Source organism: Ischnura elegans, chromosome 3 (genome assembly GCF_921293095.1).
Source record: "Ischnura elegans chromosome 3, ioIscEleg1.1, whole genome shotgun sequence".
Taxonomy (NCBI): Eukaryota; Metazoa; Arthropoda; class Insecta; order Odonata; family Coenagrionidae; genus Ischnura; species Ischnura elegans.
In genome coordinates this window covers 28,685,191-28,713,033 of record NC_060248.1, presented here as the reverse complement: position 1 = coordinate 28,713,033, position 27,843 = coordinate 28,685,191, and positions in this window count along the sequence as shown.

Sequence of the window (27,843 nt, the reverse complement as noted above, 5' to 3'; positions counted from 1 at the left end):
CGGACGAGCCCAGCCACTCTCCCTCTTCCGCGAGCGGCGTATCTTCCTCTCTCTCCCCCGTCGTCGTATCCAATCCCATCCCCTCCACTCTTTAAACCGCAGATGTCTCCTCTTCCATGCATGCCCTCGGAATTGCTAACCCTCAGGGTATTCCGTTTATGCTCACACACACACACATTCACATGTAAATGTATAAATGTGTGCGTGTGTTTCTATTTGTGGTCGTTTTTATGAGCGAGTTTCTTGTTTCGGTTTCTCTCTCTCTCTCTCTCTCTACCTCCCTATATACATCTCTCTCCCTCTCACTTTGTACATGTATTAGGGTACCTAAAGCCGTGGAAAACATTTTGTGGGGTGGGGGTAATTGAAAATCAACAGATTCCTCGGCGAGGGAGCGCGCCCAGGTGAGTTTGAAAAATAATTCCAATTCTGTCGGAATCGAGGGAGGGTGGGATGGGGAGACGTGGCGACGGGTCGGAGAAGTGGGATGGGGAGGCAGGGGGTCGGAGTAGGGGGGGAGAGAAGTTCTCTGCTGAGGAGAGGGAGACGAAGTGGGTGGGGATCGGTGGCCAATGACGTTGCGGCCAGCCTCGTCGTGCTCTTGTTTTTTTTTCCTCTATCTCTCTCTCTACAGCGTGGGTCCTTTATGTATCGTACCATAATTAAAGTATTTACTGTACTTTTTCTCTCCGCTCTGGTGATTAATACTGGCCGGCCATTTATTTTTTCAACGCACTTACTCCACACAGGATTGCACTCTTGCGTTTCCTCGTCAATTTCCGCGTTTAATGAAATTTTACGTTCCTTTCGTAAGAAACGCGTCTGGATGTCTTTTGCTCGCCCAGTGGGTACTTGCAATTGCTTGAACTGGGGGCAAATTGAAACCGGGTCGCGTGCCTTCCTCGCTGTTTCCTCTATATTTTCTCATTGCCGTCCAATTGCACTCGGATATGACGACCTTCCCGGAAGAACTGAGCCATTGGACCGAGGATCAATTTGGCTCTAATGGGAATTCTCTTTCGACACTAATTCTGTTCATTTGAACATTATTGTTTTCCATTGTTCACAATTCTTTTGATTTGGTGGAAATATCATAGTGTAGTTCGTACTTAATAGATCATCAGTTTTCTCCACTCCCACCAAATAATTTTCTTCTTAGCATGAATTATTCTTTTGCGATTTCTTGAACTCATAATGTTATGCGCAATGGAATTGAGGAAAGTTATGAAAAATTCTATGGGCCCTTTTAATGGTGCAGATACTGTAATTACATTTTCTTCCCTTTAATAGAAGTTTATTAGAAGTACGTCATGCGCAATTGTCTTTGAATTAGTAATGGCAACGTGAAGACTTCTTTTTTTCCTCGTCCTGGGTCGTGCTTTTTTTCACCGGATGATTTTGGACTCTTGCTTATCCTTCCTTTTTTTCCCTATAGAAGTTCTGAAGTTGTATGACAAAAATATTTAAAAAAAACATGCCCGTCCTTAAGGCCAATGGCTTTGTTTTCTACTTCCTCTGCTTCCATGCTAGTGTCTCCGGTTTTTACGCATCTGGGCTCATTACTATTTACTACTCTATTTAACGAATATGAGTTCGCCCTAAGAATCTAGTTAGCTGATGTACTCGAGTCTTAGATTTAAAAACTTTTACCAACAACCGCGGAAATCCAAACTTTTGAACTTCTTTCTTGCTCAGTTGGTAACTTCCCTCATTATGACAACGGGCAAACAATTTTGTCAATGCTTGGAATTAATATTTATAAACATTATTTTCAGTGGCACAGTTTGTTAGTTTGATTACCTGTGCGATAATTAAGATTATTTAATGAGACGTGAGGCCATAAATTTGCCATAATTAACTTTTTCACTTCACCTTAGTTCCAATGAAGTTTAACGCATTTTATCTTCCAAAAATTGAGTCAAAGCGTTTGTTAATAATTTCAAATAATTATGATTATCTAAGTTATTCTGAGAAAATATGTGTTTAACATAGATGAAATACGGAGGAGACAGAAGGTATGGATGGAGCGAGTACTTATCGGGGAGGGGATGTTGAAAATACTGTTACAGGGTAGAATGTTAGGTAAACGAGGGAGAGAAACAATAAGAATAGGATTTTTAGACAGAATTAAAGGGAGTAGGCCTTATTGTGAATTGAAGAGGGAAGTGGTTGATGGGGAGGAAGGATCCCAGAATTCTCCTCAAGTACTCCATAGAAACCTACCTTAATCGGTAGAATACTTTAATAATAATGGCTTTAACATTGCGTACGAATTTATAAACTATTGGTCCTTTTTATAGCCTTTGCGTTTTAAGATTGGCTCTGTTGTGGATAAATTCTTTTTCTGCTCTCTCCTGCACTGCTCTCGAATGTCGAAATGCAATTGAACTGTAAAATGTGGAACTGGCGATCGTTGGAGTTCATCGTACGAGTTTTTGTTCTCGTTGATATCTTTGGAGTTTCGGAAGGGCTCGAGGGCTGGCGCAGGTGTCTTGTATTCCTCCCAGTGCTAATTGACTTTGTCTCTTTCCGCCGAATTCGCGAGAAAATGAGTGAGAAGAGCGTTTAATTGATTTTTTCGACCGAGAGCCGTACCGAGTACCATTGTCTCGCGAGCAGGTTTTTTTTTCTGTCCGCCTTCGTTTTTAAATGCGTTAAAATGAATTTACTATTGGTGTTGTCTTGAATAAAGAAATGGCCCCGCGTAAAATGGAAATCGGAGAGTGAAATTGTGACCTGGGATGCTTAGACTGAAAACAGTTGTCACCTATGTTGCGACAAGAGCACCTGCGATGGAGCGTCAGCGAAAGTTCCATCCACTGCGCAAGCAATTTTGTACTACTGTATACCGGTTATTTTCTACGTAAATGGAGCATAACGCACATGTCTGCATTTTTACGATGCATACAAATCGGTGGAATACCATAGTAATAATAATACACAATCTGTCGTAATGCATTCGAGTTGTCTTCGGCTTTATCTGGTCACAGATATTATTTTGCATGAATGGCGTCTTTTCGCTTGATGAACTAATATGCGAATAGTATCGATCATATGGAGCTACACCATCAGGTCGAAGGATTGAGCTTGAGGAGTGTGAAACTAAGATATTATGGAGGGGTGTGGATAAGGCAAAAAGAAGGATAAATCACGAGTCATGTTTTGGTCTGGAGAGGAAACTTCTCGGTGAGATGAATGAAAGACTGAGAGTGTGACCAGAGTTAGCAGTAATTGGAGCTGGGTGATGAGAATCGTCATATTCTAGGGTAGAAAATTAGTGACATTGGTGTTTTTTTCAACCTTATGAACCCACCTTGACAATAAATTTCTTATAGTTGCGTATTTTTTTGGCACGTAGAATGTCCATTAGTGAATAAAGCGCTTTCTGCCTCGTATTGTTTGGTATAAGAATGTATGGTGTACAATTGTATGGGAATACCACTTAGTAGGCTTTTTCTTCTCTTTGTTTGTCGGAACAACGTACGATAAAATTATATGACCCCATTGTATTCATCGTTCTCGCTCTCTGCCGATGCTATTCAATTGCCGAGTCCCCGGACCCTTCCCGCCCCAGAACCGCCGACTCGTCCCCGTCTTCCCGGCCCCTTTGGTGCCCATCGCGCACCGACGCTTCCCAAAGGAGCCACCTGACCGCTGCGTCCCCGCACCGCTTGCCCTTTTGACCCCTTGTGTCCTCCGCCCCGTTTCCAGCAGCCAGGGAGCGCGGGTCCTTCCCCGCGCCCGTAGGCATCGGCGGTGCGCGGCCAGATGCTGGCTTAGCCGTATGGAAGGAATTGTTTCCAGTCGGCGCCTGACGCGGGAGCCACCGCTTTGTGCTGTTGCAGGTTGTGCGGGGCAGAGGATGTGCTCTGCTCACCGTGGAGAGGCTGCTCTACTACGGCGGCGCATTGTTGCTCAGAAGGACGTCATTGCGTCTCCCTCTCTCCGCCTCAAATGAGCAAGCTAGCGTCTATTAGTCGCCTTCTGGCCATCTCCGGAGTTAATTTCGGTCCGGCTTACCGTTGCGGGAGTGCCGCTGACGTATCGGATGTCGTCTTTTTTTTCCGTCGAGCACCTACTGGGGAATTCTCGTACATGAATAGTTCAGGCCAACTCAAGCATTTAAACGGATGGGTATAATCGATGTTGCCAAGTACACGTGTATTGCAATCGGAAGTGGCTAATAGGCTTTGCATTGTTCACGAGCACGCTGTCTCTCAGTCCTAGAAAATCTGTGCCCGATTCGTTTGGCGGGTCGAACTTGTGTGGATCACCGAGCAGGACGCGAGGAAATGCTGGCATGTTTTTGACCCCATTGCCACTGACGTATTACATACATCGTCGTTTTTTTTCTAATCAGTTGGATTCTCTTGCATGAATAGTTCAATGCTACTAAAGCATGTAAACGGATGCGTTTCTATGCTGTTTTGTTCAAGTGTAATAAAAGCGGAAGGAGCTTAAAGACTTCGTATAGCTCACTAGCCGACTAATTTATAAATTTAGAAAGTCTATATCGCTTCTAAACTCGCTTCATTTGATAAAATAACTTCTACACTATGTATTTGAATTACGGAATAGGTCATTTGGATATCCATGCTGACATGTTTGAATTCATTCCACCAAATGACTCCTGGATTCTAAGTTGCTGAGTGTTACTGTGATTAGTTGGCTAGTCTCTAACCATATTCCTTTTTGAAATTCAAGATAATTTTTTTTGTAAATTAATCCTTAAAAGAAAATACAATCTGATTCGAATCGATGAATTTGCTCAAAAATTTCGTTGCGTGAAAGGAGACTTGCTAGCGAAGACTTTCTGTGGGATATTTTTACAGTCATAAATCAGAAATTATAAATACAGATATATGCTTCGATGAAATTTTGTTTAGATAAAATTGAAACACCCTCATGACTGAAATCCAAAAATATCTTTGACCCTTGTAATGTTCGTTCTTGTGATGGGAAGAAAATAAATTTTTTCGCTATCCATAAGAGTATTTGAAGTTTTCAGAATCACTACATTTGCTCCGTAATATTCAAATTTTAGGAACGTTGTTTTACTTTTTTTTACTATTGGCTAATGTATTTTACTATTTCAATAAAAATTCAATTTCTCCGTCGACGACTGTCTTTATGCAATACTTTATTAATGAGTGATTGAGCGAACTAAGACTGTTTAGGTATCCTTGTATTTTGAAATTTACATCGTACGATATTCGAGATAATGTGAGTTACTTTGACGCAAATACACCTGATTTAATGGTGAAATCAATTACAGACCGCCGTGGGCGTATCGTCTACCGCAGAGGCCTAACGCAAGGTGTAGGTTACCAGCCATAATAATGATAATTTAGGAATTTCCAAAGTGACTTTATTTTTTATTTAAGTTTTTTTAACGTAGGAGTCGGTTGTTTTTTTTAAGGTGAGCCCCTGTTTATAGTTTATTGCTTTAGTTGCCATAATTGAAAAGACCTCAACTCCCGTGCATTAGCTTCGTTGGGTGAAATGCATCCCCGCGAGCACCAGCCGGCTGAATATCGCTTTTGAAATATTCGCGTTTGGAGCGCGCCGCACTCCATTTCCTCCTCCTGAACCCATTTACTTCCCTTCCGCACTTTAACCCTGCCCCCATACCCCCTCCTCCCCCGGCAAATTAAACGCCTATAAAAAGGCTCGCGCGCATGCCTTAATGCAACTCACGAAATTATCGAGCGGCTTCGAGAGAATGGATTTTTACCCCGCCTATTAATTCACGAGATTGTTCGTGTTCCGCGCGCTTTTGCGTTAGCCTCGTTTGATAGGTATTTATACCCCTTCCTCTTCAATTCCCTCAAAGAATGAGGGATTTATTAGCGCGACCGTTTTGTCCATGCTTTTGTTCGAGGACGCCTTTTAAACCGAACCCCGGTTTTGCCCCTCATTGTCAGTCCTCTCCCCTCCTCTTTCTCCTTCCCTCGTTCCTTGAGGGAATGTGCGCGTCCTGCCGCCACCTTGCCGTTCTCTGCTCTCCGTCATCCTCATCTGCGTCATTTTGCCTCCTCTTGTACATTGACCTAAAAGTGTCCCAAGCATATTTTTGCGGATGTGTTTCGGAACCCAGATTGCGTCAGGCTGCCCTAGCATGTACTCGAGTTGCGAGACAGTTTACTTGAGTCATCATCATCGCTGGTCAACAATCCGAAGATTGGTTTAGCGCAGCTCTCCGCTCAATTTTTCTATCAGCTAATTTTTTCACACTTGTACTTGAGTACTCCAGGGAATACGTGGATATCTATAGGAGTACACAAATACTTCACCCCTTACGGCGAATACTTGAATGCCTCTGTGGGCGCACGATTCTATCGACGAATGCTACTGGAGTATCTATACTAACTTGAGTGTACCATCCGGATGCTTGATGTCCCAGAACGTCGTGTTCTTGAATGCTTTTGACAAATTCCTCTTTGACTTTCCGTCTCCGATGTTTATCTGTCCCCCCTGTTTGCCTTACTTTTCTCTCTTACTTTTGTGTTTCTTCCTGTGCTTCCTTTCTATCCAGCCCTCACGCGTAAAATGCTATTCTTGGAGCCCAGCGGCGGTTAATTATTTATGTAGGAAATGGGAGGGAGGCGATGGTTTTGCTTGCTGGCAATTGGGTGCTTCATTTTAGTTCGTTCTAGATTTATGAGGCACGGTATTCGCGCGGAAAATGGGCCACTGCACTGATTAATGACAATTGGGTTACTGCATGAAGGTGCGAGACCCCTCCCACACTCATACACAAGGGGCGAGTGTAGTGTGTGTACGTATTTGTGCTCGTTACCGGTAAAAGCTTCTGATGGTTTGTGCGCGCTCGTGTTTATGTTAAACAGCTCTCTGCTCGTTCGGAAGCTGCGCCCGTCGCCCATATATCCTTCTCTATGCACTCAAACACGCCAGCGCTTGCGAGGGGGGAGGACCACCCCCCACCTTTTACCCTCTCACCTGCTCAAATTTTCTCCCTCACAGACGTTTCCTCCTACGCTGCAATCGCATTTTACTTTTAATTCCATTCCGTGCATTCATCATCGATAACTACACCATCGTATCAGTAATCCGCAAGATTCGGTGCTTTATTCCTCCTCCACGAGGCCTTGATATTATGTTTCCGATAGGGTGATGAAATTATTGCGCTTCGTATAATTCACACTTTTGTTTTAAAAATAAATACCGCGCTTGAGATATTACAAATTAATTGATTTAAACCATTGAATATATTTCCGTGACAATGATGTTCAGACGTTGAAATCACGGTGGGTAATTATGGTAAAGAAGTGTGAAATATACAAGAATTTAATCATGGGCATGTTCCACAAAGTTTTCCTTGATGGAATCTCATCCACGTTTCCGAGGGGTGTATTATTTCATGGAGAATCAGCAGGGAAGAAATGCTGGAGTGTGAAAAGATTAAATGATGGAATAGCAGAGTGAAGCCGGCGTTCTCAGTATCACAGTTATAATATAGCAATAGCTAGCGATAAAATGGAGCTTATGATAATCCAGGCGTAGTGGAAGTAGCTAATATTTTAAATTTAATGTCCGTGAAAATCCTATCATTATTCCTGTCTTTTAACCTGATGGTATTTTATTTTATTTGCTCTGGGTTGTTTCGAGCGATCTGAATCTCCTCGTGGACGTTGGTGAAATATAATTAATTTCGCCCTGTAATCAGGGTTTTTCAACTAGATTTCGCCTTTAATTCCAAGGGTGTTATGGTGTAATTGAAGTCTTTTGATGTTACATCCGCGAATGAGTGAGGTCGCACGTGCTATTGCTCAAGCACAACCCTTTAAATTAACGATGTGCTGGGGGCCACTCATCTGCTGCTCAAGGCGGAATCTCGCTTGTAGACTACGTTGTGGGGAAAAAAATTTAGAAACTTTAAGGGGCTCTTATTAATTCATCATCATTTAATGAGGTTGAGATTGCGAAGAACTCTCGAGTCATCATTCAATTTCTTTACGGAAACCTTATCAGAACGCATGTCTGACTTCCTTAGATGTGATGTTTCGTAAGGATGTAGGTATATGGGTTTGTTAGTTAGTGAAGAAAGCGATGGGAGAGTGATGCGATTTGAGTGAGCCGAAGATGAGTCGATAACGCTCCTCTATGAATCCCGGAAAAGACGAAAAGCGTGCGAAGAGGAGAAGGCTAGGAGTGCACATGGAGGCTTACTTTGCTGCTGGAAATGATTGCCTGTGACTGCTGACTAGGATTGAACCTTGGCACTAATGATTATTTATTTCTCTTTATATTTTATTATAGAATTCGCGTTCGGACTTATGAAGTACTAAATACGGGCGAAATTTCGTATTCAAAATTCCTGGCGATGATTTTTCATCTGTGCTTGCTGATAAATAGACACCGATCAGAGAGATCGCTGTAGCTGTTGGATGATGAAATACATTTAGACCTCAGTATATTATAAAATATACGATCGTTGAAAAATATTAACTAATCCATTCTTTCTATGTTTACAACAGTTTCTGCCTAAATCACCTATTGATTGGTCAAAATTAATGATTGGATATATACCGCGAATATCACGATCATCGCTTCTTGACTTCTTTTATCACACGATGCATCGTGTTTCGCACGGGAATTGTACCAGTAAAAGATGTGGTTTTATATTGCAGTCCTTGGATACCATTAATCTCTCTCTTCAGGGTTGAGAAGCATTTACTTCAGTTCGTGACCCACTGCCTCGATCGCCTTGGATGAAAGTCGCGCCCAAAATATTCTCCGTGCCCGAAACGTCGAGAGGCATCTGGATAAATTCGTTCGTATGACTTATTTTTTCGCCCAATTCTCGTGGCTGTTTTTATTATTTCCCCGCGCCTTCGCGGAGACTTTTTTCCTCTTTCTCCATCCCTAAGTTTCTGCACTAGTCGCTCGTGCATCGGCCCCATGATGAATCGCTCGCCGCCAACCGGGGGGTCTGCGAACTAACCCACCCCCCCGAACCTTCCCCTTTCCTGACATCTCATTTATATTTCCCGTCCGCACTCCCCGCTCTCCTTCCAATCCGTTCACTCAGGAAGTGAAGCCGATCTCTCTTCTTCCTTCCATCGTGTTATGGATTTCTTTTCCCGCCTCCCATTCATTAAAAAGTTTCCCTCGCCTCGCGAAAACTTCGCCGCTATGCCTCCATAGATTCTCTCTTTTCCGCGGGCAGGTATTTCCATATTCGGCGTGCACGGGGGTGGCGTAGGTATTAACTGTGTTTCCCCTCTACTCCTTGCCCTCAAATAGCTCCCGTGATGTTTTAGCACGTCTCGTCGCGGTGTGTTACCCTTCTCGACTCCCTCCGATCTGCACATCTGTTTCTTTTCTATGTGTATATATCTTTCTCTCTTGTAACTCTCCTCGTAACTCATCCATTTACTCCTTCCGGGGACGAATGCGTGTTTTTTTCTCGGGAATGTGTCGATTTGTGTCGATATCCACTCGGAATAACGAGGCGTATCTTTCAAGAGCCCCAGCCAGCGCGCGGGGAAAAATCTTTCGGGTGAAAGAATTCGTGCGAAGTTTTCAAAGTCGCTAATGTATTCATGACTGGCTGCATCTTTCACCCCGGAGATTTATTCAGTTTTTTCTTTTAGCAGCTCCTACTGAACCATGCGCTCCCTATATCAACCAAGCCGTCTACGCATGGGTTTTACGTAGATAGTCACTTTTCTTGTGATTTTCTTTTGCTTTCTATTGGTTTTTCTAGCGCGAATGTCTTCGCCGTGGTTTCCACTTTTTAATTTTATTACATTCGGATCCTTTTTCCCTTGATTTTGTTTCTTGATTCCTCATATTTTGGTTGTTATTGTTTCCTCCTTGCAGTTTTTCTCTCGAATAACTTCTGTTAGTGTTCACAGGTCAATGCATCCTAGCATCGCATTTACCTTTACCATCTACGAACTCCCTAGCCAATTCTTGTTGATATTTTTCTATTTTTCCCCATTGGTGGGAATAGAAGTAAATGCCTTACTCATGCACTCTTTATACATTTCTCTTAATTTTGATGCATTCAGAGATTAGGATTTGCATCTCATGAATATAGTTTCTCTATTACTCTCCTAAGTAACCGCTAGAGTCGCCTGATCAACATCATAACGTCACAGATAAGTCCCCTCAGCACATCTTTGGGAAGATGTGATAAGGAGCCGTTTGGGTATTAGTGCCATGAGACCTTTAAGACGAAAATAGCAGGATTAAACTCGAAGTCCTTCGGTTTTGAAATGGAGGAACAATATCATTCTTTCCCTAGTACTTTGAGATAGATTTTACTCAGCGCGGGGTTGGAATTCATGGTAAATAAATAGCAATGGTAGTTCGCATTTAGGAAATCAAGTAAATGTTATCGGTCATCTTTCGCCATCATCTTTTTCCACAACTGTTTTAGAAAAAAATCACTCAATCCGATGCGATACGATCTAGTACTCATCTCTTGTTTGTCTAGAAATTCCCATCGCAAAATATCGTGTTTTTCTGAAAGAACTCTGCCCGGTCACAATGATCCTCCATGTATTTTCGGTTCATTTTTTTCTGATTTTTCCTTTTCCCCACGTAGCGAGAAAAAGTTTAGTTCCAACCGAAGCCCTCCAAGCCATCGATCTTTGTTTGAAACATTTTCAACTTGGGAAGGTACTCGTGACCTCTGTTACCCATTAAAATAGTGTGTGACTGGGCATTTCCCTCGCAAATTCCTAAAAAGTCATTAGTGGGCATCCGAGTACGAGGTGTGGAGATAAAAAAAAAAGAAAGTTAAAAGGAAGACGTGGTGGCAGGTGAACTTCCTAGAACGGCGTGGTTTCATTGCATCACAGCTCGTTGGGAGGGTCACTCTCTTCAGGCGAAGCCCACGCCAATGAAGTGATATGAGAGTACTTTCATATTTGATACTTCAGAATGAGAACTTATGCTTTGAATGGAACGTATTCATTCAAAATTATCTGTCATAAAAAGCTAGTTTTCATGGTATTAAAGCAACCTCCTATCCTATGCGGACTTCAAAGCATTATTTTTGGCCGTTATTTTCTTCTTCACATTTCCAAACAATTAAAATGCTATGAGGTTTATGTAGATGATACATTGTACCGTCTTAGGTGACAGTTAAATTGTTACTCTAATGCGGTCACAATACATATTTTCAATCGGAATACTATTGCGAAAAAAATGTTGGTCATGTGACGAAAAATACACGTTCGCAAGATCATTATAAATTTTAAGTGCGGGTATCACGAGCGGTCCTAAAATCAGTGGTTTATCACTGCCGCAAAGAAGCGTAGTGGAATCGCGTGTCGTCTGTTGGTGGGTCAAAGTCATCCCTTTTGGTGTATGCGCCTGCTTTGCTATGTGCCGTCTCTGCACCCCTTTCCGCACTGTCTTCACCCGTTCCCATATTTCACAGGGCCACTGAAGAAAAGCGACGCTTCTCACGGGAAACGATCGGCATATCACCGAGGGATGTGTTTCATGGACACTTTCATTAAAGTCGTCTTTCTCACACCCCGCCTTCCACCCTTCCATTCCTTATACCCTATATACCTTCCTTGTCCGCTGCCATATTTTTCCCTCACTTCGGTTGCGTTTTGCTCTTATTTATTTATTTTTCATCGTAGTTGATTCATTATTGCATGACTTCAAACCTATCATGGTGAAACTTATTACGTGCTTTTATTGACGTACATGTTACTATCTCGTCAAAATTTTTAGTCAGATCAGCTCTAAATGTTAATCAGTTGCTAATTCATGAAATGTATTTTTCTGAATTGCTCTTCCCGCTCGAATCTCAAGGTATTGAGCGGACGTGATTTTATTACTTTTCCATATGCAGTGCGATAGCAGGGAGGTGGAATAAACTGGTGGAAAGGGCTTTTCGGATGTGTTTCGCGTCCCTTCCCCCTTCTTGAGTTGCGCATATGAAAGCTAGGATTCCTCCGGGGCTTCCGATCCCCTCAGCTGCCGTGCCCATCACGTCTCCTCGCCGCCGTGTCTCATTTTCGGGGCCTTTCTCGCGTGCTGCTGCATTCCTCTTTATTGCGATGCGCTGCGCCCTTCATCAGAAAAAGCCCTCTCCGTCCGGTGCGAGCATATCGACCGTGGCGCGTCGGCTAAAGTGCGGGAGGTATGCGAACTAATAAATTCTTCGCCCGCGTCGGTGGGCATCCTTCAAAGGCCTTGTTTCACCCCCTTCTCCTATCTTCTCTCCCCCTCATCCCCGTGGTCCCGAGTTGTTATTATTTTCTTCTCCTCCGAGCCGCTAACTCCTTCGACCGCTGCTACCACTTCCGCCTTGGCGCATCAGGCGACCACCATTTGTCATGGCTTTCGACCTCCGGACGACGAGCGATATTGGGTTCTTTGGCACTCTTTCGGGGAAAAAAGATGTGGAGGGAGAGTCGCACTTTAAAAGCACTTCGAAGCCTCGGAAATCGGCAGTAATAAATCCATTGCCGATGCTCGCTTCTTCATCTTCGTTTCTTCTCTCATACATTCCTTGCTGCGACTCCATTGTTTGCAATCTGCTCGATGTATTCGTGGGTCAACAACGCAGCGCTGTTCCCATCACTCTGATTGTCTGACGACAGGGTGTCCTGTGACGCCAAGGTCACTTTCGGATTTAAAAAACGATGCATATTCCTCTCGAATCCTGTTTAAGTGGTCACTAGAATTGTGGAAACTCTTAGGTTTTCCGCGTCATTCACGTGTGACATAACGGTGACTCTGCGAATCACTTGGTTTCATAATTCTTCCCTAGATTTCGTGATGAGTATATTCTCTCATAAAATTGGGAGGACATTCATGCTGATGGAATTATCTCTATCGTATAGGCATCGATCCAATCACTGAGTTGGCTATTTTGCCTTTCGCTGTCAGTGATATCTATCATGCCTATTTTGTATTAAGACATTGGAATTTATTAAAAATTTAATCCAATTTTTTTGGTGCTGAGTATCATTCTATCTCTGTAAAATCTTAATGACTACTCAAATAACTCAAGTGAGTAATTCCTAAGACAGAAATGCAGAATGACAGTTGGCAGATGGTAAATATATTGGAAACCAGTTTTTCAATTGCCTTCATCTAAAGGAGAGAACAGGTGTTGACCTGTCGTAGAGGTAGACTAAGAATGAACATATTCTACGTATAATTAATTATCTCCTTATACCATGACTTCTTGCCAGGGCTGTTCTCAAGTTACTTTGGCTAAGGTTTCTCCCTTTGTTGTACTTGAAATTTTGGAAATTAGGAAAATTGTGCATTCATTCCAGTTCCATCATCAACCATTAATGTCAAGTTCCGTCACTACACCGTAAAAATGCTCTGTGGATCAAATTTACTCGCAATTCAACATTGTTTTAGCAAGTTATCAGATGGATTTTGGCTGGGGATACGGGTTCACCTTCTAGTTTCACCGGAATAATTGTCTTAACTTTTACGCTATTAAGTACCTTACCTTTTTCTGGGATGTTTTTCTTTTTTAGGGATCTTAGATGCACTGACTTTTCTTGTGCGTGGGTGCAGGTTGAAGATGAGATATGGGGTCGTATTTTATAAACAAAAGGTTTTGCTGTCCAGGATGCTTTAAAACGCTTTCCCCACACGTATTCCTCTGCGCACGTAATAATAATGTATGCACATTTGGCACGATCCCCATCTCAATTGGCCATAAAAATGTCATCCCTGAAAAAGTGGTTAACTTCAAAACTTTCCCTCGTGCTACCTTTTTTTCTCAGTGTTAGAGGATAGGCACCCTTCAAGAAATTTATTTCTCGGTTATCTTTTTATCTCACCGTGATGCCATCGTTCTTCGTTACAGAGGATATCAGGAATATGTTCGAAGAGGGCGCAGCAGAGGCCGTAACAATACGTATCTTCATCCCTTTTTTTCTACCCTATCAAATATTTTTTTCGTTTTCTGTTGGCTTTGCCTTCAATCCTGGTTTCTTTTACTTTAAGGACTTTTGTACCTGCCGTTTAGTGGATGAATAATTTTCTCAGCTTTTCTTATGCTAGAAAGTGTAACGTAAGCCTCATATCGTGCTATAAAAGCAAGTTTCCTGGTATTTATACCTGTTATACTTGGATTTCTTTTAAATAATTCATAAAAAAATATTTCTTTTAAGCAGATATCGAGAATAGGAGAGAGTTTTAGTAGCACTGACACCGTCAAGATCTCGTGAAATTATCCTTCTTATTTGACGGAATTCTTAGCGTTAAAATGCATGGAAACGTTCTTAGAATCGATCATGCGGCTAAGTACTGTGATAGTAGTGATTAATTCAACGCTTAATTCAGCTGGAGAGCTGTGGTTACTATTGCATCGCAAAGATTTTTTTGGGTTGAACATGATGGGACTTTTTTCGTTCCGCGGTTTCATTCCGAATGTGTACCTCAGTGGACATTCTCGTATTACCTCCTTAGGGGCCGATTTGTGCTCCCTGTCCTTGCGCAAGTACGCTATTAAATTGCACCCTCGGCAGTTCGCGTGCCCCACGTGAGCAAGCGGCGGCAAAACTCTCTCTCTTTGTTCGACCACCCCTTTAGTCGATAGTCCTTTCTTGCCGCCGCGTATGCGATGGGACGGAACTTGGCGATACGAGAGCGTGTTTCGGGGTACGTGCGGCCGGTGCAAGGAGCATGTTGCTCGGACGTGTTGCGTGCCCCCTTGTGCGCCACCCATCCTCACCCACCCACCGTGGTCAAACCCACCCTCCCTTTCCCTTGCCCTTTGATCCGCTTGGCCGCACATTTCCTTCTTCATATTTCCTCGACCACTTCTTGGGACTCCACTGGACCTAAAAATAAATAAACCTCCCTCCTTTCTTCGCGGGAAGGTCTCTTGGTCTCCCCAAACCATCTCCCCGCTCCACCGACTGCACTGAATCCCATCCCACAGTCCTCTGGCCCTGCGATAACCGCACTATGGCTTGATTGAGTTCATGGAGCGTGTCCCGCGCGGGGGAGTTGTTTTCGGAGGACGCGGGGGGTGGAGACGGGTGGTCTGGGAATGAGTGCGATGCCTTTGGGAGGAAAAAGGGACTTCCTCCTTCGTCCTTTCTCCTGGACTGGATGGAGGAGTGGAAAATACAGCCAGCCGGTTGCGTGGTGCCGTGCGAAAGCCATATTCCCTCTCACTCACGAGTGATGCTGGCCGCAAGTGGGAGGAAGATAATTCCAACGTGTTCCCTGCTTTTGCCGACATGAGATTTTTTCGTCCTCATCTCACTATCCTCTACACACCCTCGTCGCAACAGTTTATTCCAGCGAAAAAACCGCATTGCGACCGCGGTTGTATCCGCGTGGACCAAACGCTGCTGATGGCGGCGAGGAAGCCTGAAGATTTGCGCGTGCCACAGTGGCTTCACGACTGGCAAGGTGTTACGGAGTTCTTTTCTCGAGTCGAAAACGAAAATTTGGTTTTTCTTTCAATGAGATTTCAACACCGACCGCACTTTCTACGTCTGGGGAAGAATATCCGAATTTCTGGAATGCATTTTCCTCAGGTTTTGCCTTAGATATTCCTCGTGTTTTCTTTGACTTGTTTAGCCTCCTCCAATAATTGTTGATCAAATTTTTGACTGTGCGAAAGGTGTATTTTTTTTTCTCAAAAATGTGCCATTCGAGCAAATTTGTGGATAATGAAGGAGTTCAAATTTGATTTAAGTAGCAATATCTATCGCTCTGTGTTTTCTTCTTTTTTCCACTACATGCCTGACCTTTCTTCGTATCGCCCATAAATCCTCTTCTTACCCATTGACCTCGAGGTACGAGTATAAAAGTTAGAAGTAGGTTTCTGTATTTCAAAAATATTCACTATTCTCCCCAACAAAATTAAACCATCATACGTGTTGACCCCACCGCAGTGAGTTTGTTGAAAGACAGAAATTGAAGGCGGTGTGTTCTTCGAGATTCATTCCGTCGATCCGGTGAATATCACTGTCATCGTTTGGGGGAAAGCACAATATTGCATGAGTTTACTCCTTACCAAGGAGGGGAAGACTCGGGGCTATCACATCCCCTACCTTAATCGTCGTTCTCGTCTCCATCCCCCACCCCCTTCATCGTCGTGTAATTGTCAAAAGTTCCAAGCCGCTGAGTGGTTCAAACGAGAATAGGACGAGGCTGGGAAGTTTGTGGAACTAACCAATCATAAATCCAATGTCTTGTTATTTCGGATCCTTCTCCCGGCTCACGGATTCCTCCCTAACCTCCTCTCTTCCACCGCACACTTCTCCCCTCCCCCTCTATCAACCCTCTTGTTCGAATTTATTTAGCCCCTTATTGCTTCATGATAACACTGCTTGCCATCCTGAACTTTATCCTTCCTGTTACCACAATAGATAGACTCTTATAAGTCACTCCGTTGTCAGTCACTCATCTTTCGTCCTTGCTTTCGGGGATCATAACTTGCCTTTATTAATTTTTCATGAAGTGACTCTTGTTTACTCTCATTGCCATCGTGAAAGTTTTGAATCTCTTTTTCCGTGCCTCTACTGCTTTCGATTATACTTCTTTGTCATTGTTTATGCGATAGATTTCCGTTTTGTGACCCTGATTTAATCTAGTTTTCCTCTCTCTTTGACGGGAGAGAAAGAAATGTCAGGTTTTCAGCCAAGACTGGTCGGAATTTCACTGTCCTTCTCATCTCAACGTAGCACTTTGAGTTTTTTTTTCGAAATCCTTCGCAATCGCCCTGGATTTCTCGCCCTAATATATTCAAACCCCGGAGTGCATTCTTCCGTAACAACCCCATCTCTGGCGCATTCCACCCCCGTAACCCCTTGAACTTCCTCGCCTCCCTCCTCCCCCGCGCTCACCATTCTCCCGACTGCAACCCCCCAGCCACATATCCTCTTCGTGCCCTTCCCCCCCTTGCTGTGAAGTAGCACTCCCTCGTACCGCACGAGGGAATCTCTCATTCGAGTGACTGGCCTGTCGTCCTTCTTCCCAAACTGCTCGGAAAAGGCGAACTTGCTACGGAAATGAAATCCGGACCCCACGGATTGGCGGGATATGAGAATGGGGGGAGGGACCGCGGTGATGGGTTGACCGAGCGCCGTCGGGAAATGCTTCTCCGAAGCTGAAGACTGAGTGGGCTTGGGGGTGGGCTTGGGGAGAGCGCAGAGTTTTTTAATGGCGTATGGTTATGGTTTTCAGTGGAGAAAGGATAAGTTGGTTTTCTTAAAAGAAATGATAAGTTAAGGGGTGGCAGAGTAGCTGATGCGATGCTATAGCAGGCGTTAGTACAGATGTGCAAGCCCGGTTACGAAAGTCAGTAATCATTAGTTGTTCATTCCATCAGGTGTATCCTTTTTCTCTACTGGTGTCTCTAGTTCGGTACTATTTCATCTTTATCACTCTGCACCCACAGTATTTAGATTGCTATTCATAGAGGTACCATAATTTTGAAAGCATTTTTTTCGTGGTAGTTACAGTTATAACGATTTGTATAATTGCAGTTAGAATTAGTTCGTTGCAGGAAATTCATTTATAGAGACCCACGAATCATAGCATACTTAGAATTTTTCATTGATCAACAGCATTATCCGATTACCGGTGGAATGGTTTGTGAATTGCAAGCAATCCACCATGACGTCACAAATTATATTCCATAATGGTAATGGTTCATTCCGATTGCATCATGGCCGAGAAGAGTTCATTAAAATGGGCACACAAGCAGTGGTTAAGCCGTCGTTGGTATTTTAAAATTGACTTTTGATAGGATACAAATTTGTTTTTTGTGTATATTCGTCATGTTTTGTCATTTTATGGACATTGCTCGCCGGTGTCCTCATAATTAGTCCTCGAGGATTATAAACACGGTTAGCCGCTGTTTATCCGCAATTTTGTCCGCCAGCAACTGAAATAAAACTTCCCCGTCATACATTCTAGGGAACCAGGACATTCTATTTTGTTCATCATCCACTGAGCCATGTGTTTTCTTGTTTTGCTGTGGACATCCACACTTGTCTGGTTCTCTTCCCTCTCCACTTCTACTTTGTTCACTTTTAATAACTCCCCCAATGTCCTAGTCTGTCTCTATCTCTCTTTTGTCACTATTATTGAGTGTCCCTCGCATTTTATTCTATCTGCATGCGAGTGCGTGCGAATATATTTTTGCTTCTGCAAATGTACTCGTGTGCGTATGATCGCATGTTTTTTTGCCTTCTGTGGTCAACTAGGGGGGTGAGGGGTTGTATTTATTTTCGAATGGGGATGGGGGAAACAAGATCGGTGCGGGGGATGCAGGCTAGGATAACAGCTGACGTTTGGCACTGGCCGGTCGCTACTTCTGTTTTGTTTTAATTTTGTCCTCACGATGTCATAAATCCATCAGGGGGTTAAAAAGAAGAGGAACCATCGCACGAACCCCCCCCTAAAAGTATTTATTCCGTTAATTTTTTTTGTCCTTTTTCCGTGCTGTGCAATATTTTCACGCTTGCTTTCGTTTCGAGTTTCATTCCCTTTCGGTCGTGAAATCAAAATTGCCCCTTCAACTCCCGCCCCCAAAACCCTTTCCACGCGTCCGATTCACTCCAGCACTTGTTTCACCGCTTTTTGCGTTATTTTATTTGAAGTTGGATGTTTACGGACCGCAATCACTTCTTGCGGAAAATCTTTAGGCCACCTATATATATATGTATATTTTGAAGCGTCGCTCAATTGCGGCGGAGGTGGAATTTTTTTTTTTAATTAGCGGCAGTTTGTACTCGTGTGTGAGTCGCCGCGTCCCCATTGCAAACGGCATAGCATTCAATTTGTCAAGTCCTCTGCCCGTGTGCTTTTAATCTCCTCGCTAATTATTTGGTGTCACGGGCTGAAAATAAAACTCCAGGGAAGGATAATTTTGTATTTACTTCATAAGAGATTTTTTCCATGACTGCACAGAGGGATGCGTGCGTATGTCCGTTTCCTGAAAAAGATAAAATTTGACATTCGCCATGTTTTTATTCGCAGTCAATTAATTTTGGAGCCATGAAATTAAATTAAGCTTCGTAGGTTTATGAAAAAAAATCACAGTTTCAGTGATTATGTGATTAATGTGTTGATTTATATTTAATCTTATCTCATCCAGTATAAGCGATTTGGACATGGTAATCAGTGAGTGTTTTAATTATAGGATTTTTAGATACCTGATAGGAAAATATTATTTGCCGTAATGATGATGCTAAGCCTCAGGATACTGACTACTATATATGTTTTTTCGTAATTTATTCCATAACTTTATTTTTAGTGATTGATATTCCGTTAGTCTCATTAAATGTGTCAAATTGTCTTCTTCGGTGACGTAAATCCGTGTAACATCAATATTCCTGCAACTAGTCTACGTTTTGAAGAGCTCTATTATATGAGTCTATTTTTGAGAATTATTCTTTTTCATGTGTCAACCTTGAAGGTTTCCCACGAGTACCAAATGCTGTAATATGTTGGCGCAATTGAACTTTAATTTTGGTAATTTCATGCGGAATACTTTGGAGTGTGAAATATAATTCTGACATATTAATTCAAAGTTTTCTAAAGATTTAAGTAGATTTGTTTTATAGCATTCGTGCAATCGTAATGCCTGCTTTTGACGGACTCGTAGTTAAGATCTTTTCACTTGATTTCGTTCCGCTCACAAATTCAGTTCCTTTATCGTTTTTACTGATCATAGTAATTAACAACCGCATACTTAGGTGGTTTGAATCCATAGATTTCAGAGTAATACTGTCTTTGGTTAATTTTTAAGTGAATGGAATGAGTGCAAGTCTTTCAGCCGAGGAAAAGAGAGAATAATTATGTCCCGGTGAAGTAGCTTCGTGAGCGTGGTTAGAACTTTTGCCTCTGCCCCAATTTCATCATTCCTTCTCACCACTGTTTTCCTTCCTTCATCCCCTCTTCCCCTACCCTTTCCTCTCTCTCTCGAGTTAAAAGGTTTGGTTGTTTCAAACGAGGACGGCCCGACGACGGTTCTTTCCTCTGTTTTTTTATATATTCCGTGGAAAAAATGGGTGGGGTTGCGAGCGGGATAGGGCGATGATGTGGCTCGGGGAGAAAGTCCGGGTTGTGAGGGATGAAAAGATATGCTGTCGTGGGCGATAGTGGTTTCCCAGCATGCAACGTCGCGTGAGTCGGATGAAAAGGAGTTTGGGGTTGGAAAAAATAAATATGGAGATGTTGGTTGCTTCTGGAGGGGCTTGGGGGGGAGGGAGGGGAGAGTAGATTTTCGTTACTCTTTTATTTTTCTCTCGCTTTTTTTTACTTCCCTTTGCCATACCCTCTTCATCCCCTCCTCCGACGACGGTGTTCCTCCTCAGTCCACCCCCGTCCCTACAGCGCGACGTGCCCGCGTCGGGCTTAACTCAGGCGCTAGGGCAGTGCTGGCGCTAATGCGTCCGCGCCCGGCTTTCGCGTTCGCCAGCCGCCGGGTCTCCTCCATAATCAATGCATCGATGATGTGCGGATCAACGGTCTTCTGGCGCCCCTATCCGTCAGGGGCAGTGCCCGCGCCGCGAAAGAAATCGGAGCCCATGTCGAGACACGACAGCGGGAAGATGAGATATTCTGGCCTCTTGACGGGGAGCTGTTGGCGACACTTAACATCCTAAAGAGTGGGAGATGCTAGTTGTAGGGAAGCGGTTCTTCAAAAAGATTTCTTAAAATTTTGAATGTACGAGGAATAGATCTCTTCGGGTAGAAAAGCAAATGTAATCACTAGCCTCCATCATACTCTCTCTCTCTCTCTACACCGGTATTATTTCTGGTATTCATTACCTGAGGATCAAAGACTGTTTTCGATAACTAGGAATTAGTGCGTAATGCAGCGATCTCGAATATAATTTTGTGATGTTGAACTCTTCTTAGTCATGTTGTAAACATTTCTCAGTGAGGTCAGTAAAATTGGACATTGGGTTCCAGTGGAAATATTGCTATTCAATTTTACTAATATTAAGAAATTCCACCACATCGTGTCTCATATCGTACATGATTTCTCAAAAACATTATATGAAGCTGGTGGCTAATTAGATATCTTTCGGTCTTAAGTTATGCATAGGATTTGGGTTCCTTGAAATCTTTTCTTCCCTTCTTGGAATTATTCACTTCCTTCTCCTCGCTTTCTTGTAATTTCGCAAATTTCTTTGCTTAAAAAGGTCAGTGGAGCCCACCAGTGCTGAAAATATGTAGCGACGGCTCGTTTTTGTTTCTGGAGAACATTTTATCCTGGGGTTACGGAATGTGTTTGCGATGAAACTTCGAGCAACGGAGTGAGTCATCCATTAAAAGAACAGGGCCCTCCGGCTTAAACGTACATTTATTTAGATCAAGACAACGTCCTCCTTCATTAGTTAAGTATTCTGTAACGAACACGGAGCATGGCAATTCGCTATTGTGAGTGAAGCGAAAGAAATTAAATTTCTTAGAATTCTCTCAATAATGAATGAAGTCAAGAATTGCCTTTTTCGCAATTCTATTTTCTGCCCTTTCTTTCCTATGGAGTCGTTTCCTCGATTTTTTCTTGATTGTTTGTCTGTTCTTCAAAATAAAATTGTGTCGACTGTGCTGGCGTATTTTATTTTTCCGCTCATCATTGTAGTCACAGAACACGCAACATTTATGGAATATTTCTAGAGAAAGGAAAATCTTGTTGGAAAGGTGGGAAGCAAAGTAGGCACTGGAGTGGGTTTGACCAATACAGCAAACTAACTATTCTCTTAAATTAACTGAATTAACGGGTAGAATAATCATGAAACGAGTTCCCTAGGGAAGAGGTAGTGTGCAGTGATGTTTTGATGGTCGAAATCTTGCGTAATGTTGTACCGAAATGCCTCAAGAATATTCTTTTATGTCTTACGTCCTTGTTAATTTGCTTTTTTGTATCAATTCCATATTTGATGAGAAACTTCGTAGTAAAATTATTTTCAAGCATGAAAAAAATATGATTTCTCACAAAATTTCTCGCCGATTCCACGTTTGCATTCGTGAAGAGAGTTGAGCAATGAAGAGAGTTAAATGGATGACGAAACTTTTTTTGATGCTAAGAGGTTAACCGTCGTTGAAAACAAGTATTTGTGATATTTTTTTCCTTAGATGAGAGTTCGTAATCAGTTTTGAAATCGTGTTTTTCAGTATGTTAAAGACCAAATCTCTTAATCATTATATACATGTACTCAGTAATATTGATTAAATTTTGATTCACTTGGTAATATCGTGGTAGACGTCCCTCCGTAACTGATGATACCCCCGGCCAGTGGCGTCGAGATAAAGAAGAGTTGAAGCTCATTTTTATATCTGCGGTGAGATAATAGTGCGATTCTCGGGGAGAAAGTCCGCCTAAGGCGGCCGCCCTCTGCGGGCGAACTCGTAAATTTGGAGAAGGCGAGCGACTGGGCGTGGCTGTTTTTGGGAAAGGCATCCTCTTACTCTATTTTCTCGCCGTCTATTTTTTGTGGGCTCGGCTTTTGATACATATTATTTGAAGGCATGCGCCTTTTCTTTTCCATTAGTATTACTGCGCCCGAAGAAAGCGTTCTCAGGACATTATGCATTACCAGGACCACCATGATATAAGATGTTTAAAAAAATCCTTATCAGGCTCATCGGCTCATGCAATAACTGGGTTGGTCGATGTATTTATTATTTATCCCTCGCCTGATAGTGCTCTCCTCGATATCCTTCGTTTCTGGAGACTATGAAATATGTAGAATTCTCTGTTATAATAAGAAATTGTGGTTGATGAGAAGGATTTGTTGCGTCTACGTTTGCCTCATAGTCATCTTCTCATCAATTTTGCATGATCCCTTCGCGTAACCTATTGGTCACTTCATCGCGCCATTCTATACCCGCCCATTACAAATTCTCCTCTCCTTGATATCCACATACCGCTTTCTTGAGGCCTCTTTCCAGTCTTCTTCTTTCGTTTCCACTCTGCCGCAAGTGGCATTGAGGTGTGGGGTATCATTTCTCTCTCGTACATTATATTAGACCGTATCAGCTTTTTACGAATCTTTTGTCATAAGGTTGTAACGACCACGTGCCGTTTCATGGACGGTTTTATCAATTCTCTTTTTCTTAGCGCTGCTCAGTTTTCTTAGATTACTTAATCTGAATGGTGGCTGGGCGAAATTATTGTTAAGCTATCCAAGCGAAATTTCAATGCCAGTCTTTCCAAAGGGCGGTTCTCGTGAAACAGTGGCGGATAATTTAACTCCCTGTGAATTAAATTATAGCACGCTACTTTCTAATCCTCCTAACAAAATTGGTGCGTTTTCTCCCATCGGGATGTGGCTGGGCACAGGGGGTGTTGAGGAAGGTTTTTGATGGTTTTGGTTTGTTTTATTAATTAAACGTCATTTCCGGTATCTCAGACTCCATACGTTTTCTATTTCTGTAATAGTGCGGATTGATGGAGAAGTCCCGTATCTAAAGCTCCAAAACACGCAATTACCAGTCTCCACGAATTTCTCGCACTCGCTTTGAAATCGCCGAGATGCTCCACCTCTGCTCGTCGTCCTAAAACACACCTCCTTTCCGTCAGAGTGCGAACGTACCCCGAGCGGCGCACGAGGCACTCCGCCGTATGAAATCAAATTCTAATGCGCGGAGTACGCCAACTCAGGGGAGCACACTAGTCGAAACCACCCACCCCCGACCTCCCCATTCCCCCCCCCCCCCCGTGTGGTGCCCACTTCCGCCCCACTGTCGGGAAGTCTGATGGCTGACGATGTTTTGACGGAGCGCCCTTGCATGAATGCATACATTCCGTGTGATAATCCGGGCGGCAGTACGTTGACGGAGCTAATTTCGCTCCTCGCGGATAAGTTCATTCCTCGCTCGCCCCTGGGACGTCTCCGTTTATGCGCTTAGCGACACAGTCGCGCGTTAACTCCAACTATTCCGCGCACACCGCTCTACGCTGAGAGCGTGCGTCGTCGCCACGAAAGATTTCGGGACGCGACTCCCCAGGGAATCGGTTTCTCATCAGAACGACCGGTCGGAGGAACTATGTGCTCTCGCCGTCTTTACGGGGCCTCAATTGTTTCCCGTATTGTTGCGGGCGCATAGTTTGGTGTGGTGGGCTTCGTGTGGAGGAAGAGGAGGAGAAGAGGGCATTCTGGGTAATGAGCGACGGTCCCTTTTACCAGGGAGACGTAATAATGCGATGTCTGCCAACAAGGGAAAAGAATGCTGTGGTGCTCCCGTCTTTTTAAGAGCGTTGCAGTCTCTACTCGTTTCCTTTTTTCCTCATCATCCTCTTCTATGCTCCACTGAAGACGTATTCCCTCATCTGCCATGTGTGTTTGTGAGGTCGTTCACAGATAATATACTTGCGGAGTCCTCATCGCTCTCCGACCTTTCTCTTCACGCTCACGTCAAGTCGTATACACTTGAATCGGAATTAGCGGGCGGGGAATGAAACAAGGTGATGATTGGTCCAGGGAGAAGGAGCATCGCGTAATCTCCGAGAAATGTGACAGATTAGAAGCGATAGGACTCACTCGAGCATAATAGTGAAGATGTCTGCTGAAATTCGGTGTTGTGCTTTTATTCCGTGGGGAATTGAGAAGCTTATGTACCTAAGCTGGTGGCGTCACGAAGCAAAGCTGTTAAAGGACCTAGGAGATTCTAAAATAAGTGTCTGTTCCACGTCTACGAGAGTATGCTTCGTGTATCATGGTCTCATGCTATAAGTCCCCCATGAATTCATTTCGACTTGAGTTTTCCCTTCTTTATTTGCTCTCACGTTTCGAAATGCGTGCTTTCGTGGTCATTATGAGATACAGCCGGTATGTTCAAAGGTTCTTGTGCTCTGGCCAGAAGTAACGGGTTGGTTTGTTGCGCTCTTTTTATCCTTGAGAATAAGCTCGTGGAAATTTCGCGGCCGAGTGGTCTCGTGTATTTTTTTCCTTTTGATTTCTCTTGTGTATTCTCTAACTTCAGATGATCGGCTGGTGCTTTTCGTCGCGAAACGCACTCGCTTGGGCGATCGGCTAAATTGGCCATCGCTTTGGTGTTGGGCGGTGCAAAGTGTGCGCTGTTTTGTGACTAATGAGGCGATCATACTCGCCATGAAAATATTCGCTTTTGGGAAGAGAGGGTTCTCGATCAGACAGATCAACACGAATCGTGCAGGGGTGAATATTTAAGCTTGCCAAGGTAAATATGTTTGTAATGTTTTATTTTCGTTCAGCTGAAATCCAGCTCTTCCTAACTCCCTGAAAATTTCCTTGCAGACTAGATAATGATATGCTCTCGGAAGCCGTTGGGGGATTTTTATTATATTAGCGCAACTTTTTATTATCTTCTTTATTGTTGTTTTACTGAAGCATGCTCATAGTCATTACTCATGCCCCGCTTCTCAACCTTAGATTATGTGTTCCATACTCAGGTATTTATTTAGTTTCCTGTTAACCGCAGCTTTCTCAGCTTCAGTGTGCTGTCAAGTTTAGGAGATGGAATATGGTTTTATTAGCTATTATAAATCTGTATTAGAACTTCTCTGGGGTCCCCCGTGAGCATGAATTGCCATGGGTATTTCCTAAATCACATTTCCAAGTTCCGTTTTATTTCATGCATCAAATCATCAGGTGGGGCTAGCAATTTCCATTCGTAGTTGAATCGGCTAGTCCAATTTATACATTTTTCAGGTATGAGAACGCTTTTGAAATTCAGTTTATTTATCTCAGCAACTAAATTTTAGTTTTTATATTGTGGAATTATTTTTTGCAATTAGTCTTGAAAATTGTGCTGATTATCGCCGAACCTACAACCATATTTCGTTTAAGTACCTAATCGAGCGAGGGGACCGATTTAATTTCCTTTTGATATAGCGGTACATGAATCGACTATCTTTTTTACTATAAAATATTATCGTCATAGTTTTGCGTAAGAGATTTTGCATTCTGACTTCCTTCAGTCGTACCAGTTGTTCTGGCCGTGGGGCAACAAAGAGAGGAAAACTAGTCTGATCTGTTTGGCCCCGGAAGCCGACAAGCTTAATTTCGCATGGTCTTATCCCTCTGGCGACACATTGCTAGATGGGCCAACAATTTTTTCTGCCCTAGTTCGACTCTGTGTCCCTTCCAACGACCATCATGCGACCCACAATATCCTCCAGAATTCCTTGTTTCACCCCTCTACCCACACCCACTCTTCACCGATTATCGTCAGCATGCAGGAAACTATGGCCTTTCGCCAATACCTCCCTTTACTACTGCCTGCCTGCGTGGCCTTTGCCCGTGACACCCATTTGTGCCCTCGAGGAGAATCCCCCCCTACCTCGTTGCCTCCCCCTCTCGACTTCTCGAACCCGTTCGGCGAAAAAATTCCGTGACGGCCCTCGAAATTCCGCATCCATCTGTCGCCGTGTCACTCCCATTCATCTCCCCCTTCAAATCCCCGCTTTCTACTTCATTTCATTGATTTATTTTCTGGAACCATAATATATTGACTCCCGTGTGGCCATTGCGGAGACATCTTTTAGCCGCAGTGGTGTCGGATGGAGGCGCGGATGAAAAGTTTTTGTTTTGCGTGGGGGAATAGGTTGGTCGAGAGTTGGTGAGGGGAGTCGAAACCGCAGTGGCAATCAAAACGTGACACCTTTCTTTCCGCGTACGCGCGTGGCTAATACACGGAGTCCCCTCCCGAAACCCTTCACCGCACCCGGTGTGCGCGGTGCCACGATTTGACTGAAGCGGAGGACGGAACGGAAATAAACATCAAAGCGGACGGACCATTATTCTTCCTCTCTTCAACTCTCCACGCATCCCACCCACTGCAGCACCCTCCCCCATCCCTCCCCCTGCCCCAAGGGTGGATGAGAGGGGGATTTTAACCCCCCCCCCTCCCCGACCTTAACAAAAGGGCCCCTTTTGATTGCCCCCGCTCACATTGTCATACACAGACACAGGCGAAATGGAGGGAGAAAGAGAGAGGGTGGGTTGTTCCGGAGATGTTCGCGTATCATTCGTTCCTCTTCGCCTCGCCATCCTTGCCCTCTGCTCCTCCCCCGCGAATCCTTCGCGCACGACCCGTTACTCATTGCTTTCGCGGTAAAAAGGCCGATCGCGGGGAGGAGTCGTCGGAAGGGCGGCCGACCGAATGAAACGTACCATCACTCGCAGGGAGCTGCAGGTCCAGAAGAACGTTTCTCGGAAAAAAATTAGTTGATTTTTTTTTCGTTTCATCCGCTTCTCATCGCAGAGTTGAAAAGTGTGATGGTTAACGTTTCCTTCTCAATGCGGAGAAACGTCTCCCCATATTTAATAATAAAAAAAACATTTCCGATCTTTCTCTTTTCCCGTCAAGCGCAAATGTACATGCTGTTGTTTTTTTTACCAGAGCTTCTCCTGTCCGCGCGGTGGAATCGAGGAATCTCCATCCCGTGAGCGAATAATATGTCATGTCTTTGTTCATTTTGAGTTTTATGAAAATTGAGTGCCTCCTTTTGCCAGCCCACTTGTCGATTGGTGCACGGGAATCTCTCTCTGCAACTCATGTTCTGGCGTGTAAAATTCGCTATGGGATTTTTCTCGTTTCACTAGAGCTTATGCTGCCATTTAAGTTGAAGTATCTCTTGGTTCGATGAAAATGACGATTTTTTTCTTCGTAAGGAATGGAGCGTTATTGATCTATCTGATGGGTGCACTGAATTCCGGTGATGCTTATTCAGATGCATCCAACACGCTATTGAATTGAGAAATGTATTTATAATATCCTCCCTGCTTCGGAGACTTCGTGAAGCTGATGCGTTTTTCAAACGCGTTTTTATTCTGTGAAACATGTTTTTTCCTCTCAAAGTATTCGATGTTGTCTGAGTTCTATTACATGCTTTTTGGTAGTTGTGTCAGGAGT